The following is an 18,726-nucleotide window of genomic DNA, read 5'->3' on the forward strand; positions in this document are numbered from 1 at the left end:
TCTCTCTCCTGCCCTCCCTCCCCAGCAGGTGCTGCAGTAAGAGAAGAGTGGGCAGGACTGGGCTCAGCTGTTTTGGTAACTGTGTTTTTGTTTGTTTGTTTTTGTTTTGTTTTATCTTCCCTCTGTCCCCCTTCCCCGCCCACAGGTCACACAGCATAGTTTCAAAATCTATATTCCCAGCATGCATCTGTTTCTCCCTTTGACTTTCTAAAGCATCATTTTACACATTTCATTGTATATCAACAGGTTCCACTTTGGTGCAGGGGGAAAACTTGCCACACAACCCACAATTTTTCTTTCTATCTTAATTGTTTTTAATTTTTCAAAAGCTGACTATCCCGATTTGTGCCTTCTCTAACAACTGTGCCACCCCTCCTTTCTCGTGTATGCAGACTTGTTCTCCGGTTCACAGATCAGACTTGTGACCATATCTAATCTGCGTTTTGCTCTGAGAGAATGAGACTTGAGAGAATTGTCTGTAACCCTCCTGGGAACCCACCTTCTGCCCATCACATTCCTTTTGTGACTTCCTGCTACATTTTCACTGGGCAGAGCCTCAGCTCTCCTATTGTTCTATTTCCTGCCTCTGAGCTCTTCTGGATGAGTCATACTCTCTGTCCTACTAGGCCTGTGGCTGTGCAAAGCTTTACCTCAGCCTCTGTGTCCCCTGCCCTGCTCTTTCCGAGTTAAGCAAACTCCAGCAGTTGCTGAATCCTCTGTCTGGTGCCCTGGCTCTGTGCAGTTCACTGCACTGGCTAAATCTCCTCGTCCTCCAGCTACTACTGCCTAGACCCATATGCTCTAGGGGAAAGCCTATCCTCTGATGTCTTTACAGGGCTAGAAATGAGCCAGGAATTCCAGGATTTGTCCAGGACGTGACCCAGGCTCCCATCTACATCACAGCTGTCCCTTGTTCCCCCCATGCCTGCCCAGGGATGTCAGTAGGCAGGGGTTCCCTGCTGCCCCGCCCACTGCTGTCTTCATGTTGACCCTTCCCTTGTTCATAATCCAGGCTGCTCTTGGTTGGAATGGGCTCCCCGGTTGCTGTAGCTCCAAGAAGGTGATGGGATTTTTCCAACCTCTCTGACTTCTGTGAGGAAATGTAGTGTGTCTGAGAATCACTATAGTCCACTGGAGGCCCATGAGCATGCTCCCTGATCTCTCTCCAGGCTCCATGTTTCCAGGTAGGATCTGTGAGTGAGGCCTATGTTTGTTTCTCTGTATTAAATTTATCTCAGTGGGAACTTACAAGGTCCTGCTATGACTTTCTTGAGAACAGTTGTTAACAGTCACAAGTCGGGGGTATTGTGCAGTGTGTGTGTGTATGTGTGTGTGTGTGTGTGTGTGTGTGTGTGTGTGTGTCCGTGTGTCCCCATCCCTTGTCTTGATTCTTTTTTTTCTGAGGCTGGAGAATAACCACAAAACATCGTGTGCTTGTTTCGCATGGCAGAGCCTGACAAAGGTTTAATCTGCTCTCTGTTAGGGTTGTGGGGCAGCCACATGGTTGGGGCCTCAAACGCAGAGCTGGCTTTTGCTGACCTCCCTGTTTAGTGGAGGACAGCAGAGCTGAGCGGAAGCAAATGGGCTCCTAGGCACTGACCTAGTCACTGAAGGCAGTGTTACCCATAGTCAAAGCAATGTGGAGGGGCCACCCCACCCTACCCAGGAAGGGTGAAAGGACCTGGCTTGGTGGAACTCAGCCTGGGGACAGGCTCTGTGTCCTACACCCTACCTCCTACCTGGTCGTAGACCCCTCTTGCTGGTCCCCCCACAAGAGTCTAACAGAAAGCTGGGTTCCATGCCAGGCTGGCTTCCCGTACTGCAGGATTGGAAAGATGCCCCAGCTCTGTCCGTCTGTCTGTCTGTCTGATCGTGGGTTTGATTTGGCTTAGATTTTTCTTTTGCTCCCTACCTCTTTAAAAAGTATGCCTTAGGATTGGGGAGATAGCTCAGGAGATGGCAGGTCCTTAGTCTTGTTGACTAAGTCTGACAACCTGAACTCAGTGAACCCACTGGTGAAAAGAGAGAACTGGCTCCTACAGGTTGACTTCACCTGTTTTGTGCCCATACAAACAGGGGACAGGTACCCACACAAACACGCTTGTGTACAGACACGTGAGCACACAAATAAGTGTAACACAACTTCTTACAATTCATCGTCAGGCGCTGGAGACGCATCTCGGTTGGCAGGGTATGTGTTTAGCGTGCAAAAGGCTCCTCATAAACCCAGGTGTGCCAGCTAGTTTTATGTCAGTTAGACACAAAGTATTGTTATGGAAGTTTTGGTTTCTTTAAAAACCTCAGTTATGTTATGTAAATACCTTTTTGTTTTAACCCCAAGTGTGGGATTTCAATTGGGCTATAGTTTGTCTATAGCTGTCAATTGTCTGGTGCGGGGCGTGGCTTTTGTCAGCTGGTTACGGCTTACCTTGGAGAGGGGCGTGGTCTAGGACTCTGGAGGAGGATATAAATTTGAGAGCCCGGAAGGAGAAGGTGTGGCTTGAGGTGTTAGCTGGTGGTGAGTAGCAGTTTGGAGAGGCCAGAAAGACCAACCGTCTGGCGATTTGGAGCAGACAGACAGAAACTCTTCGGGCATGCAGCGGCTTGGAGGGGACTGCTGGCTGCATTTGCTGTTGATGGAGACTGGTATATCGCCCAAAGACCCATTGACCCTAAACATCCAGGAGAACTGAAGAGGTCTGTGACCCCTCTCCCATTAACCTTCTCTCTCCCACCTTGGATTGGGGGGTTAGTTAAATGGAGGTAGAGGATTAAAGAGTTTTTAAAACAAACACTGCAAAGTATAGCTGTATCAGAAAGAAAGGAGCCTTGGTTGCAAAATGCCTCTATAAGAAAGGGCTGTACACAAGCCTGAAAGGCATTTTCTCATTTAGTGATTGATGGAGGAGGGCCCAGCCCATTTTGGATGGTGCCATCCTTGGGCTGGTGGTCCCAGGTTTTTATAAGAAAGCAGGCTGAGCAATCCATGAGGAGCAAGCCAGTAAGCAGCACTCCTCCATGGCCTCTCCTTTTGCCTCCAGGTTCCTGCCCTCTTTGAGTTCCTTTGCTGGCTTCCTTCAGTGATGGACTTCAGTGTGGTAAGTGTAAGCCAAATAAATATTTTTCTCCCCAACTTACTTTTTGGTCATGGTGTTTCATTGCAACAACAGAAACCTTAACTAAGATGCCAGGAAGTGGATGCAGATGGATCAGAAGTTCAAAGTTTTCCTCAGCTCCATAACAACAAGATTGAATTCCCAGTAACATGAGACCCCCATCTTGGAAAATTATAAGATATTCAAACCGCTCAGTGTATATGTAGGTTAGTGACTGTCTAAAGTGACTAGCCAGCCAGCCATAAACACTGCTGAGAACTGTCCATCCTCAGAGAAGCAAAGGGCATGTGGAAACAAGGCTCTCAAGGCGGGACCTACTCCAGAAAGAAGTACCTGCCCGTGCCAGGCCCCATGAGGTGCCAAGGGACCCTCTCTCCCGCAAGCACTTTGCAGATACGTAGGAAAGGTGTGGGGGAGCTTTGGAGAAGCAACTATGTACCCTCATCACTCAGGACTGCCCTTAATACATTTTCCTGGAACACACAGGGTCACCACCACACCAGGGAGCCTATCTGGCGGCCAGGATGAGCCTGAGGAGCTCCAAGGGACAGTAAGTGGAAATTTGGTTCATGGGACTTTAAACAATATTTGTTGGCTAAGTTATTCAGTTCATCTTGAAGTACACAGTCCTGAGGACGTCTCCTGAGAGCTCAGGCTGTAGCTCAGATGCTGGCCTTCTCTAACCTCCTCCAGTGCCACTTGCCCTGCCCCTCCCACACGTGGCTCATGGTTAAGCTTTCTATTTATCTCGGTCTGTGTCCATTTTAGGGAGAAGGCCTTGGATAATCTGCAGCTCTGGTCTAATGAAGCTGCAGGCAGTTTGTGTGTATGCTGTTGAGGTTCACGGTCGATCTCTCCCATCCTAGGCTGTCACCTCCTGCCCACCTCTCTTCCCTCAGATGTGTTTCCAATGAGCTGCCTGGGCTTATTCTTCTTCTTTACCTGGATAGGAATCATGAGTAGGCTAGCAACCTCAGACTCTCCAGTGCTTAAGGCCTAGGAACTGGGCTGGCAGAGGCAGAGACTTAGAGTTCTGAGCCCTGAGAACTTTATTATTTATTATTCTAGGATTTGGAGACCTATTGCACTGGCCTCAGCAGGAGTTGTCACCCTCAGCATCTAGTGGCCCTGAAAAGCAGCAGCAAAGAACCCATGTATCAGCAGGTGGCAATGCTAGTGTTGTAACGTGCTTCACATCAATGACAGGTCCAGGCCTGCAGTAGCTGAAATCCTGGGTTTATAGAGTTGGCTGCTCCCTAGAACTTTCCCAGAAACTATGGTCCATGCTTTCAGTTCCTCCCAGCCCTTATCTCCATCACTGCTGCTCCCTGTTATCTCTGCCCTGGCTGCTCCCTGAAATGCCAGCTGCCCTCTCATTGCTTCTGCCGCTGCTGCTGTGGCTGCCGCTGCAGATTCCACTGTCTTCTCTGAGTCACCGGCTCAACCCACTCTACTAATGATAAGGATCAGAAATAGGCAAGTAGACCATTCCCGAAAAGCTTTTCAAGGAGCTAATGATGCAGCAGCAGGAAATAGTACAACGCTCCTAGCTGGCTCAAAAGTGAGCCAAATAGCTTGCTTGTTATGTTTTGTTTGTTTTTCATGGGCTTTCCTGTTGGGACAGGAAGAGAAGCACTCTGCTGTATCTGGGTAAAAATGGCAGTTGGTCATCTGGAACGGGGCTTTTTTCCTTTGTGACATTTTCTCTCTCTCACACACACAAACACGTACAGACACCCACCTGACCCCCCCAAAAAAAATTGTCACTTTTAATTGTTTTCAAGAAAGGCCTAGCAGGACCCTGTGTAAGTTCCTACCCAGTCACCTCAACCCTGGGTATATTCAATAGATAAACAAGTAGACCATGTGCCTGGATGTGGTGGCACATGCCTGTAATTCCAGCACTTTAAAGGCAGAGGTTGGCGGAGTGCTGAGAGTTTCAAGCCAGCCTGGTCTACACAGCAAGTTCCAGGTCAAGTCAGGGCTACATCATGAGAACCTGTCTCAAAACAAAAACAAGTCAAACATCTATTGCTTACAAATCACAAATAATTTTATTTTGAAGTGACTTTTGCTACACATATAATTTAACTCTTTCTTAAAGAAAAAGTAAAATTTGCGTGCTGAGGTGGTGTACTTATTTATTTTTATGTTAAGAACTGCCGACATGGCTACCTGCTATCTCCTGTCTGTCTGAACTGCTGGTCCCAGTTTAGTGCATCCTGTTTGCCTGAGCTGCTGGTCCAAGTGGCTTGTGTGGACCCTGTATACAGCGTCATCTGCCTGGTTCCTCTGCAAAGCAGCTTTCAGGGCTGATTTGTATTTTAAACACAGAAGGGCCGTGGCTCCCAGCCCCACACACTGCATTACGTGGCCTGTCCTGGTTCCATTAGCTAATTATGCCTCTTATCATCCTTCATTTGTAGAAATAGAATTTGGCTGGATTCTCTAAGCTCTCCCAAGTCACAGTGACTCTCTTGTCCCTTGTTTGTCTTCATGGTTGACAGCAGATCCTCCCCTCTTGGCCCTCCCCCCATCTTCTTGGCCCCACCCTGGTCTGGTCCTGCCTGAGAAGGACATGATTGCCCTTGATTTGTGCGTTGTTGTTCTTACCTTCATGTATAAAGCAAGAACAAACAAACAAACAAAAAAAAACCCCACAAAAAACAAAAAACAAACAAACAAAAACCAAAACTAAAACAACAACAAAAAACCACCTAAGATGAAAACTGAAGGGAGGAAGAATTTCTTTTGGCTCATGGTTTCAGAAGGTACACTCCATCACGATGGGGAGGATATGGCAGAGTAGCTTACATCGTGGTAAAAAAGAATGTCTGCAGCTATGAGATTTCAATCCCTTCTTTCTCTTTTATCCTGTTCATACCACTAGCCTACAAAGATAGGATATCCAAGGTATAGCTCCATTCATACAGTCTAGAAACATTCTTATGGACATTCCCAGAAATGTGCCTTGCCAGTTTCCTAGGTGATTCCAAACCTGCTTGAGCTAACAGAGAAGATTAACTATCCACCTGACTTGTAGTAGAGCTCAGCTCCAGCCCTGAGATGAAGGACTAGAGGCAAATTAGCACCTAGGATCCTCGGGTGACCATTGGCACCTTTGGGCTTTTTCAGCATGATTCAAGATGAGACTGAAGGTTCCTAGTCTAGGCTCCTGGCTTTCATGAGCCATTGATCTGATGTTGGTTTCGTTGGGATCAATAGGTAGGGACCTTGAAGCACCCCCTATCCCTGTGATATCTGGTCACCTTTCTCAGGGTGAGCCACGGAATTCTAGGGCCACTCATCAGGTGATGTCTATTGAGTAGCATCAGAGGATACTCTTATTGGCCTAGGTCTCCATTCCAGTCTCTTTCTGGCTGGACGGACTTGGGTGGGTCTTGATAAAATACGGGAAGGCAGTCTGTGCCCTGGTAAGTGCCTTTTGAAGAGCTGGCTCCTCTGAGCTGCACTCCCTCCTTGTACCAGGAAGAACCTGTCAGGAAACAGTAGCTGGCTAAAGGTATCTGTGAGCCCACTTCTTAGACCTGGCCTTCCTGCAGTTGGGCTCACTGTCCTTGCTGGCCTGGAGTATTTGTAATCTCACCCTCTGAGCTATGTCCTTCCTGGAGAGCCTGTCCTGGCATCCTTACCTCACATTTGCAGCTCTGGGCTTACAGAGCATGACAGAATCCGTGTCCCACCGCTTCCTGTGGTATAACTCTCTTCCTAAAAAACCAGGGAGGCAAATGGCAGCTGGGAGAAGACGGCTCTATCTTGTGGCTCAGAGAGGGTTAGTGAAAGGACAAACTCAGCAGACCAATGAAAGAAAATTCCGGATGGCAGAAATGCAGCAGACAGGACCCACACCGAGTTAACACAGGCCTGTGTGGCCAGGATATTTATCCCCAGAAGGACAGTGCTGGCCCTGTGCTTACAACTCCAGTGGCAGTAAATCTGCCACCATGTGACAAGATGCTGTTCTGGGGTTGCTTCTCAGGGGCCTCAAGGGTCAGCCTAGAAGCAAACCTCTTTCTGGGCCTCTTCCTCCAGCAGCTGTCTCTATGTTCAAAGTCTCTCCAAAGGGTGAAGAACAGGGACAAGTCAACTAGGCTTTGCTCACGTGGTCACCTGGTCTTACCTGTGTCTCCCCAGGACTATGGATTAATTTGCATCTTTTTTTTTTCTTCTCTGAGAAGAAAGGGGTTCTCGGGGATTCCTAGTGTGGTATATCACTCTTCCTGAGCTCTTTTCTTTGAATGGGAGTGGGAGATATTTATTAAAGATGTGAACTTTGAGCAGCTGCCAAGCTACATGGATCTTGGAAGTTAGGGGCAAGGGTGCAAATCCAGATCCCTGAGACTTGCCTCTGAATGAGATACTACCCCTCACCTAGGTCCCAAGTGATCTCTAAGTGTTTGGACATGACGTCAAACGAGCAGTGGCAGCCTCCAGGAGGCACATCTGAGTATCAGCCCTTCCGGGTCGATCCTTTGACCCGAGGCAGGCCCATGGCTAATTCCATCTCTTGTGAGACTGCTTTTCCCCTCCTGTGGCTGGCTGGCTGTTTCCGCTGGACCCCGTGTTTGCTTTTCCCTCCACCCCACCCCTGCATCTCACGTGTCCCGCGAACGCCTGCCCGAGTCCACCCTCACCGTGATGCTGGAGTGGCGTCTTAAACCCACTGCTTCAGACACGATCATGTCTACCCACGACTGCAGCTGCGGAGGAAGGAGAGCAGAGCGGCTTACATTCCCGCGCGGATCCCAGGAGGACACCGTGCCTGCTTCTGGCCTCTGGCCCAGCTGAGTAGCGTCACCGCTTGGCTCCAGGCCACTCTGCGGACTCTCTGGGCCTCTGCCGCCTCCTTCTCAAGGGCAACCACGGGAGCCGTTTCGGAGGTGGCATGACCTTGAGGGTGGATGAAGGCCCCTGCACACAGTGAAGTTCTGTCCTAAGGTGTGAGGATTGAGTGGAGGGAGGAGGGGAAGTGAGCAGAGGGTGAGGATGCTTGAGGAGGTTTCACTTCTCTTCCAGAACCTTCTTCGGAGATCGTCCTGGGACTAATTTGCAAAAACACAAACACCAGTAACTGTCAACAGTGGGAGATTGGGCCTTATTAATTTTTTTGTCCAGCTCCTCCCGTGAGCCTGGGCTCATTCAGTCTTTCACCCACTCATTCATTTATTCACTCATTCATTCACTTACTCGTTCAAATACTCATTCACTTATTCAATCATTCATTCACTCCATTTTTTCCCCATTCCTTCATCATGCACCCTTGGGGTTACTCTGTGTAGAGGTAAACACATCTGACATATGAATGACCCAAGCACTAATGCAGTAGTCGAAGATGGGCCCTATCTGGTTGTTGTCCAATGTTGCGGTGGGGAGGGGGTGTGCCCTGACTCTGCTCCATCTTGCCGATCCTTTCCATGTCCCCTGGGGAAGGTGGGCAGAGCCGAGGGGGTGCAGCTGCTTTAAGGGATATTAAAAGTTCACAAGGGCACTTTTCCTTATAAGGTCTGCCATGTTTTGGTACGTGTTTTAGTTTCGTAATAAATAGACTGATGCTCAAATACTGCATTGCTTCTCCCCTGAAGATTGACTTTGTGTAATTATTTCTGCCGCCAATCTGAGTTGACACAGTAATTGGGAAGCCAGCTGGATACCGTTCATAAGGCAAGTTAATTAATCAAATTTGAAACTATTTTTCCTTCCTTCTTTTTTTAAAAATGGGGTTAAAACTAATTAATATGTGTGGGTGATAAAGTTTGAACACGATCAAGGTGATAAAATTGGAGACAATATTTCTCTGTCCTTACACATGTGGTCTTTCGGAAAATGATTTGCAGAACCAAACGGTGTGTGAGAAAATGCCTGAGCCCACACAAGTAAGTTAAAAACACCGATGAGATCACACTATACAACACAGCTCTGTGTCTTGATGTTGAATGAATAATAAATAAGCATTCTTCAGTCCGAATAAAACCTGGCTTATTCTTTTGAACATTCCTATATTTTCCAGTGAGTTATTGTCTGTTACTGGGGGAGATGTATGAAACTTGTCTTGTGACCAGTATTTGTGGTTCTGTCACTGTTTGCTTCCTGTGTTTGGAGCCAAGTTCTTAGGTGCGTATGGGTTCATCACAGTTCTGACCTGGAGAGCCATTCCTCTCGTTTTCAACCTTCACAGAGCCAGCTAGGTTGACTTTGAAGAGCAGCCATAGTGCTTTAGCACTTCTCAACTTGGGCAGTCCTCACCTTTCCTTTCTTTCCCAATATTTCCATATCCTGTGCAGTGTGTCTCTTCTGAAAACGTGTTTATAAAATAGTGTGGTGGTATATGTACACTGTACTTCGTGCAAACACCCCAGGCAAGGAGTGAGGAAGAGGATTCTCTTCCCAACCCCAGGCAGTAAGTGGCAGCAGTTTTTCATAGATCCTTGTAGCACTTAATGTAATTGTAGGTGCCTGGAGGGGCTCATGAAATGCCTTCCTAAAGACCTGCCATTGGCTGGCAATCTGGATCAGTGGGTAGAATCATATGGAGGCCTGCCCAAGTTTGTTTTCCAGGTCACACAAGGGAGAGAGAGAATCTACTCCCAAGAGTTGTCCTCTAACTTCCATGTGCTATGAAACGTGTACCTGTATACACACACACACACACAGACACACATAGGGACAGACAGATACAGAGACAGACAGACATAGACACACATACAGAAAGACACACACACAGAACAGAGAGACAGACAGAGAGACAGGAAGAGACAGAGACAAAGACAGGCACACAGAGTCAGACACACACAGACACATATAGACATACATATATACACAGAGACAGACACACAGAGGCAGACAGAGAGAGAAAGCAAGAGACAGACAGAGATAGACACGGAGAAAGAGAGACAGACACACTCACATTTATTTATTTATTTATTTATTAAAAGATTTTATTTATTATTTATACAACATTATGCCTGCACACCAGATCTTACTATAGATGGTTATGAGCCACCATGTGGTTGCCGGGAATTGAACTCAGGACCTTTGGAAGAATGGCAAGTTTTCTTAACCTCTGAGCCATCTCTCCAGCCCATCACATTTATTAATTTATTTTTTAAAGCCCCACCATTTGAAGCCTCAACTTCTTCAACTGGCTGTGATGGGGTTCAGGTGGGGTGGGGAATGGGAGGCTTTGCTTCAGCCTGTGATGACTGGGTGTAACTGGAAATTTGAATGGTATGAAATTCCTGGAGTTTGTTTTACCTCAGTTCTTTGGTTCCTCTTTTCCAGTCATATGTGACTTGCTTTTCTGGTCACTCCTTGTGCTGGTTAGTTTTTATGTCACCTTGGCACAGGTTAGAGTCATTTGGACCAGATGAGAAAACATATCCACCAGACTGACCTGTGGGGAGGCCTTTGAGGCAATTTCTTGATTAATGATTGCCGTGGGTGGGCTCAGTGCCACCCCTGGGTGGGTAGTCGTGGATGGTATAAGGAAGTCAGCTGAATATACCATGAGGAGCAAGTAAGTGGCATTCCTCCATGACCTCTGCATCAGTTCCTGCCTTGACCTCCTTGCCTTGACTTCCTGCCTTCAGTTCCTGCCTTGACTTTTCTAGATGATGGACTACACACTATAAGCTGAACTAATCCCTTTCTCCCAACTTGCCTTTGGTCATGGCATTCGATCACAGCAATAGAAACCTTAACCAAGACAGTCTCTAGGGCCCTGGTCTCCCTACCAGTGTTGCTATAAGCAGTCAAGCACTCAGGCCTCGGAGTGGGAACTGATTTGTAAGCTCAGCAAAATTTCTGAAAAAAACTCCCATGCTGATGGATTTTCTTTCTTTCTTTATGTGTGTGTGTGTTGAGTTCATGTATGTGTATACATGTTTGTGTGTGCCCAATGTGTGTGTAGGTGTACACTCATGGGTGTGGAGACCCAAGCTTGATGCTGGAGATGATATATGATTGTTCTTTCCCCTCATTCGTTGAGGCAAACCCAGAGCCGCCTGCTCTAGCCTGCTTGCTAGGCAGATCCCTATCGTCACGTCAAGACTGGAATTGCAGCTGGGCCGCTCCACCTGCCTGACATTTTGCATGGGCTCTGGGGAGTCTGGACTCAGGTCATCACGCTTGCATAACATCTTTCCCGTTCCTCGGGCTGGCAACTTTTAAGCCACATGCTTTGGTTAGGTTCAGAGTGGAAAGAAATGCAGCCTCTTCTTGATTCCCTGAAGACTATAGCCTCAGGGTGCTGGTCACACGGGAAATAATTAGAGAGCAATGGTTTAAACATCTACTCTACTACCTCTGGTTTTTCTTTATTTTTTTAATATACTTGATTTAATTATATATTCATATTAATTTAGTGCACAGTGATGACTGGCAGTCACAACTGGCACACATGCCCCTGAACATTCAACACAGCTCCTGAGGCTGGCGTGAGCCACCTCGGCAGCCATCCCTTCCCCTGAGCCTGACTGGCTGCCCGAGGGTGCCCTGTCTTTTCTGGGAATCTCTTCTACCTTGCCTAAGCCTGCTTCCTTCTGTGGTCGCAGGCCTTCCCCGACTCCCACTTCCTCAGGGGCTGTGTCTGACACAAAGCAGTCAGGTGGATAAAAGGGACAGCTTTGGACACAGCTGAGGACTTCAACAATCTGGGCTCCTGTGACCTCTGGGCGGTTGGAGCTCTGGATGGATGGGGAGGGCCTACAACAATCCCAACATTATGGCCAGCAAAGGGAGCCATGAGTCAGCCCGAGAGTGTCACAAACGTGGTGGGGGAATGCTTCAAGACATAGCTAAGGAGAGGCGGACGTCCGATGGCTAATCTCAGACAATAGTTACAACAGAAAGACACTACAGTGGCTCGTGTTGGTTTTCACACTCACGTGTACTGACCCGGTGGCCCACACCGGGTGTTCTGTTAGCACATCCTTTGTACTCTTGGGCTGTGGAAATCATTATAGATTCGCCATGGCTCCCTCTGTGCACATGTCTTGGGCAAGCACAAGCAAATTTCCTGCTTTTTTTTTTTCTGATCTGACTGTTTAAGGAGGTAGAGGCCGGAGAAGATATCACATCCCCTAGAGATAGAGTTTCAGGGAGTTTTGACCTGCCCAGCATGAATGCTGAGAACCAAGCCTCTGTGGAGCCTCTCCCCTTTGTGGAAAGTGTGTGTGTGTGTGTGTGTGTGTGAATGCTTGCATGTATGCATGTGTAGCATGTGCTGGCCTAATGCCTCATGAGGCCAGAAGAGGTCATCAGAGTCCTTGGATGTAGAGTTGCAGGCAATTGTGGGCTGGCCTCTACGCATGCCAGGTCCTCCACATGAGCAGCAAGTGCTCTCAACCACTGAGCCATCTCTCCCAGGCCTTCACTGTGTTCTTGACTCCTCCCTCTGCGTTATCTCTCCTGTCCATCCGCCTCTGCGCACTGGGGCTTGCTGTCCTCTCTGCCTTTTATTCCACGTTAACCATGCTCACGCCGCTGTAACTGTCATGAAAACTTTGGATTTCCCGTAAATCTTACAGGAGCTCACTCAATCCAATGGTAAATATTGTTATGAGTCCTTTGATTTTACGGAAATTGCCAGGGAGGCCCTTCTTAAATAGTTCTGAAGTCTCCATAGAAGGTATGGAAGTCACTTTCCAAGCCAAGAATGTTGACCAAAGGTTGCAGTTGACTTGAAACACCGCATTTTATAAGGCCTTTTTTTTTTTTTTTGAGAACATTCTTGTATCTGGGAAACTTAGAGAAGAGTTCCAAACTCAACCAAATGTTGACTCCTTTTTATTTTAAATATTTAAAAAAAATTTACTGAAAGGTTTAAACATTCCTTAATGGGGTTCGAGAAGTTTCTCAATAGTAAAGAACACTTGCAGAGGTCATGGGTTTGGTTCCTCGCTCCCACATTGGGGAGGTCAAAACTGCCTGGAATTCTATCTCTAGGGGATCTGACATCTTCTTTTGGCTTTCATGGGTACCAAGCACACACACACACACACACACACAGAGAGAGAGAGAGAGAGAGAGAGAGAGAGAGAGAGAGAGAGAGAGAGAGATGTAGGCAATAACACATATGCATAAAATAAAAATAAATATTTTAAAGTAATTTATTATTTCGTTTATACAAACCAGCATCCAGACTCAAAGGGATTTTCCTGTTGTCTGGACAGAGTCCCCGCCTCTCCCTCCTGCCCTCCCTTCCCCTAATCTCCTCTTCTCCCTTTCCCTCTCCTCAGATCTGGAGTCTCCCCTAAAGCCTCAGGTTTTGAAGGCCCAATCCCCATTGCTGCGGTGGTCTCAAAGAAGGGGGCCAATTATCAGTGAGTTAACGTAATTGCAGATTTATAGTCCGATGGACTATTGGGAGTTGGTGGAAACTTAAGGAGGTGGGGCCTAGTTGGAGAAAGTAGGTCATTGGATGTGTCTTTGAAGGACATGTCTTGTCTTCACCTCCTTTCTTGCTATCTCTACTTCTCGACCACCACGAGGTGAAAAGCTTTGTTCGCATGCCCCCTGTTCTGATGCTCTGCTTGTCGTGAGCCCAGAACAGCGGAGCCAGCTGACAGTGCTGAAACCAATGGGTCAAATTAAATATTTCCTTCTGTAAGCTTCCTTCTGGCACTTTGTCACATGGTGGAAAGTGGCTAGCATGTTCTGCCTCTGCCTCTCTCTCTCTCCCTGTTCCTCTTCCTGTCTCCATCTCTGTCCCTCCTCCCTTTCCCTCTGTCTCTCTCTGTCTATCTGTCACTGTCTCTGTCTCTCTCTCCTTCCCCAGTCCCAATTCTCTTCTCTTGAATTCCATCCTGTAAATTCTATTCCTGTATATTCTAGCTCCTTTGGCCCCATCAGAATTTCAACTCTGTCTCACCCCTGTGCCTTGCCTCTGTGCTTCTGTTTTGAACCAGGGAGACTTGCTCTCCTGATGTCTAGTCTAGGGGAATGACTAGTCTCGCCTCACTTGCTTCTTACCACCTGACAATCCAATGCTGCCCATTCTCCAACCACCTAAGAGATCGTTCATGTACTTTGTCCAGATTTCTACTTGTTTAGCGAGAGAGTAAATCTGGACCCAATTATTCCGTGATGGCTATTAGTGGAAGTCACAGTTTCAGTTTAACCACAGACATTTTTGTCTTGCCATTTTTTTGAAGGATAATTTCATGGAATAAAGAATTCTCAGTTAAAAGTTATTTTCTCTCGGGCCTTTGAAAATAGTGTTTCATGACTCTTTGTGTTGCTGTTTAACGGGCACTAAATTGCTATGTGATTAAATTACCTTTGGTTTTTCTCTCTAGCTGCTTTTAGACTCTCTTTGTCTTTGAAAAAATTTCCAGTTTTGCTTGGATATATCCAGGTGTGGCTTACTTGTTTTTCCTAGGTTCACTGACGCTTTAAGCTCTGACTGACACATAGTTATTTTTTTTTCCTCCCTCCAGCTCTTCACCATCACCTCAGCTCATCCCATCTGCTTTCTCATTCTAATTAATCCCAGCCAGCTCCACAGATTCTTGATCTACAAGGTGCTATCTCTGACACAAGGTGTTTCTCCTTTCCATCCCCCTGTGCTAGGAACTGGTGGCTTCTTCAGCCTACATATGTCCCCTACAGGTTCATGAGTTCGCACACTTGGTCCTCACCCCGAGGCACTGTTTTGGAAGGCTATGGAAACTGTAGGAGGTGGGTGGCATGGGTCAGTGGGAGGTTGTATGGGATAGAGCCCAGCCCTCATTCTGCCTGAGCAGTCTGACTTCTGGATTGTCTTACTGCCATAGCCACAAGCTGCTCCAGCTGCCATCCTTTCCCTGCAAGATGGACTGTAGGCTCTCGACCATGAGATTAAATAAATCCTTTCTCCCTCAATTTGTTTCTGTAAGGTGTTCCGTCATAGGATGAAGAAAGTGATGGACAGAGATCAAGTTCAGATTTCATGTGCATCTGTGTAAATTTGATGCTAACTTATTCATTGGTTTCAAGCCCGTGTATCCTTTTCTTAGTCCTAATTTTGTGTTTTTATCTGCTTCTTGACTTTAATGGTCTTGTATTTATCTATTTTTAGTACCTTCTTTTCTCTTCTTTCTTCTTTCCTTTCTTTCTCTCTCTTTCTCTTTCTCTCTTTCTTTTCTCTTTCTTTCTTTCTTTCTTTCTTTCTTTCTTTCTTTCTTTCATTTTCTTTCTTTCCTTTCTTTCTGACAGGGTCTCATGCATTCCAGGCTGGCCTTGAACTTGCTCTGAGCTGGCATAAGCCACCATACTTAGTTCATGTCACATGGTACCAAGGCTCTAACCTAGGGTTTGCTCTGTGCTAGGCAAGGCTCTCTACCAGCTGAGCCACATCCCTAGCCTGATGTCTTCTCTTGTTTATTAAGCCTCTTTTCATAGGACGCTGGCAGCATAGGGCTACACTGAGCCACATTCTGTCTTAGGTTTCTGGGAGGTGACTCAGGCCTCCTGCTGGCTCTCAGGGAAGGCCTCTCCTTTTCCTTTTTAACTTCTTCTGACCACTTAGCTGCACCTGAAGTAAAGGTTTCCTCTGAGGGTTTCATCCAGGTATCTCCATTCAAGGTCCCTGTGGGTTCCAGGCTCACTGTCTTTTGTTTGTTTCTTTGTTTGTTTTTAAATTGTGAAGCTTGTTTTCAAGAGTCCTTGTACTCCTGAATTCAGTTGCTGTAGATACTTGGGGACCCCGCGGTTTTCTTCCCTCACAGCTCCTCAGTCATGCTTTAGAAACTGTGAACAGCTTGTCTGCCATGATGAGTCAGGGATTCTCTGCTGGAATGGCGTGTCTGAGAATCAACTTGCCAATGGAAAAACAGAGCTCATTTCTGAAAAATGTCCTTGCCTCCAATTTTCCTCCTATAGGGATAATGTTAGAGGGATGTGTTCTGTCCTGGAGAAGACAACTAGGTTGTTGCTAGGGGTTAGACAGGTCCTGGACCCCTGTCCTCTGCTCCTTCCACACGTTGGGCAGTGGAATTCAAGTGGCAGCAGATCCAGCAGAACTCCATGAGCTCTGCCTGCTTCCTGATTAGAGGCAAGGCCAAAGGGTGTGTGTGTGTATGTGTGCACGAGTGTGTGTTGAATGACCCTTTCACAGGGGTCACATATCCCGTATCCTGCAGATCAGATATTTACATTATGATTCACAGCAGAATTACTGTTATGAAATAGCAACAAAAATAATAATGTTGGGAGTCACTGCAACATGAAGGACTGTATTAAAGGGCCGCAGCATTAGGAAGGTTGACAGCCACTGTACTAGACCTTAGGTCAGACCTGGGTTCCAGCTGCTACAATTTGGAACTTGGCACCAGCCTGTTCATTCAGAAACTCTTGTGTACCTCACGCTATCCTGGGCCCCACAGTCTGCAGCCATACCCAGGATGTTGTGTTCTGGGGTTCCAAGACAAAACCCAAGTAGCTATCCCCACTGGGAGATCTTCCCCAGGTTTCCACTTGAGCCCTTTAAGAAAGCCTGTGAGGACTTCTCCCTCATGTTTGTTGTTGTGTGACCTTCCTGTCTCTGCCTAATTGTTCTCCTTCCAGCTACAGAAGCACATGGCTGCACCTGCTGCAGATAGGCATGCTCAGAGCCCCGCTTTATTCCCGTTACCTGGAGAGCCATGCTGGGAGCCAGACCATGTGGCTCTGGGCAGGGATGTCACAGGCCTCACCCAATGGAAGGCAGGTTCCTGTCATGGAGGGTTGGAGGCAGCACCTGCTGGGGTTAGGGGAGTTGGCTGTCCTCAGTGATCTTTGCCACATACTGTTTCTCTTTGACACATTAAACTTCATGTTCTTCCAGTTACTAGGCAAGGCTTTGAGGTTTTCTACACAACTATAAATGTGTCTGTCCCCTTCAGATTCTGCAACTTCTTTTTATTTATTTATTTATTTTGAGATAACTAAATGCAAACGGACTCAATCATGCTTTCCTGTAGAAGAGCTTCCTAGCACACTAAGACCTCTGCCTCTGAGGACTCCTAGCCCTGTTCCCCACCTGTGTGATATACTCCTGCTCTGCTCTGTCTCCTCTCACACCTCTCGCTCACACCTCTTTGTTTGGACACGTGTCCTGTCCAATGCAGTCTCACAATCCTCACCTTTTAGCTGAGACATGGCTCTTTTGCATTTTAATTAACTACATAGCTTAAATTCATAGCACTTTCTGTTTGTTTTTCTCACATGTTCTTTCTTCTTCGGTTTTTTTTTAAATTGATTACTCTTATCCTCTTGGATCCAGCCAGTTATAAATCATGATTCTCTCAGTGGTTACCCTTGGGATTGGGTAGGAATGGCTTTAGTTTGGTGAAAATTATTCCTGTCATCTTAGGCCAGATCCCAGAGGACTGTGGACTCCTCAGCCGCACTTTCCAAACCTACCCTGTGTGCTAGCATTCTCACGTGTTTTAATTTTGCTGTTCCCTCTGGGTTTGCTTCTGCTTGCCTCTCTGCCTTTCCTTGCTTTGCCTCTTCTTCACTCCCAAGCCTACTTCTGGGACCACTTTCCCCCTTGAGAATGGGCTCTCACTGATGACACAGTGGTCTCTTCACAGCTGCTTCTCCCTCACCTTCTTGTTGATTCTTCATCTTGTGATCCTTGCCATTCCCTCCCTCCATCCATTCTTCTTTCTTCCTTCCCTCCCTCCTCCTTCCCTCTCTTCCTTCCTCCCTTTTTTCCTTCCTTTCTCCCTCTTTTTCTTTCCCTTCTGTGATACTGAGGCTTAAACACAGGGTTTCACAAAATGCTAGGCCTGTGCTATATTTCTAGCCTCCTTTTTATTAAGAAAATAAAACAAGGGGACTAGAGAAAGGGCATAGGGGGAGAAGAGGGAAGGTGGGTGGAACTGGGAAGAAATGAGGGAGAGGCTGCAGTGGGGGATACAAAGTGAATGAATTGTCACAAATAAATATATAAATTAAATTAAAACAACCAAACAAAAAAGAAAATAAAACAAGTAGGGCATGGTGGTACATGCCTTTAATCCCAGCACACAGTGGGCAGAGGCAGATGGATCTCTGTGAGTTTGAGGCCAGCCTGGTTTACAGTGAGTTCAAGACATCACGGCTACACAGAGAATGCCTGTCTCGAAAAAAGAGAAACAAAACAAAAACCTTTGAGCTGGCAAGACCTGAGTTAGATCCCTGGAATTCACATAGTAGCAGGAGAGACGGACTTCTGTAAGTTGTTCTCTGTCTATTGCGTGCATGCCATGGCATGCGTGTGCATGCATAAATATACAGAGAAGTATACACAGATACACATCCAAGATAAATAAACAAACAAAAAAAAAAAACTCAAAAATTTGAGACAAGATCTTATTAACTTTCCCGGGCTGGCCTTCAACTCGCTCTGTAGCTCAAGCGGGTCTTGAGACTGTGATCCTCTCTTTGGTCTTTCAAAGACCTGGAATGAGAGATGTATACCACCAGATACTTGAACTAGGCACCAGCAGATCTGGATTCCTGGTCTTTTCTGTTACAAGCGTTCTTGTGATGGCTATAAAACCTTAGAGTCACCCATGTCATCTGCATAGAATGGTGGTATTTGTACCCAGGGAAGGAAATTCTTGTCAAGCAAGTTTCCAATAAC

At 46.8% G+C, this 18,726-nt stretch overlaps 1 long non-coding RNA gene across 2 annotated transcripts; it reads left to right on the plus strand.

Moving 5' to 3' along the window:
• Positions 1–1,015: 1,015 nt before the first annotated feature.
• On the plus strand, positions 1,016–9,107 carry LOC110545069 (uncharacterized). Of its 2 annotated transcripts, none has more exons than XR_002476228.2 (4): positions 1,016–1,184; positions 3,042–3,098; positions 3,603–3,666; positions 4,185–9,107. It is a non-coding gene; the product is annotated as an uncharacterized LOC110545069 (long non-coding RNA). The 2 variants fall into 2 exon arrangements; XR_009586713.1 differs by lacking the exon at positions 1,016–1,184 and adding an exon at positions 2,222–2,697.
• Positions 9,108–18,726: the final 9,619 nt, after the last annotated feature.

Source organism: Meriones unguiculatus, chromosome 16 (genome assembly GCF_030254825.1).
Source record: "Meriones unguiculatus strain TT.TT164.6M chromosome 16, Bangor_MerUng_6.1, whole genome shotgun sequence".
NCBI lineage: Eukaryota > Metazoa > Chordata > Mammalia > Rodentia > Muridae > Meriones > Meriones unguiculatus.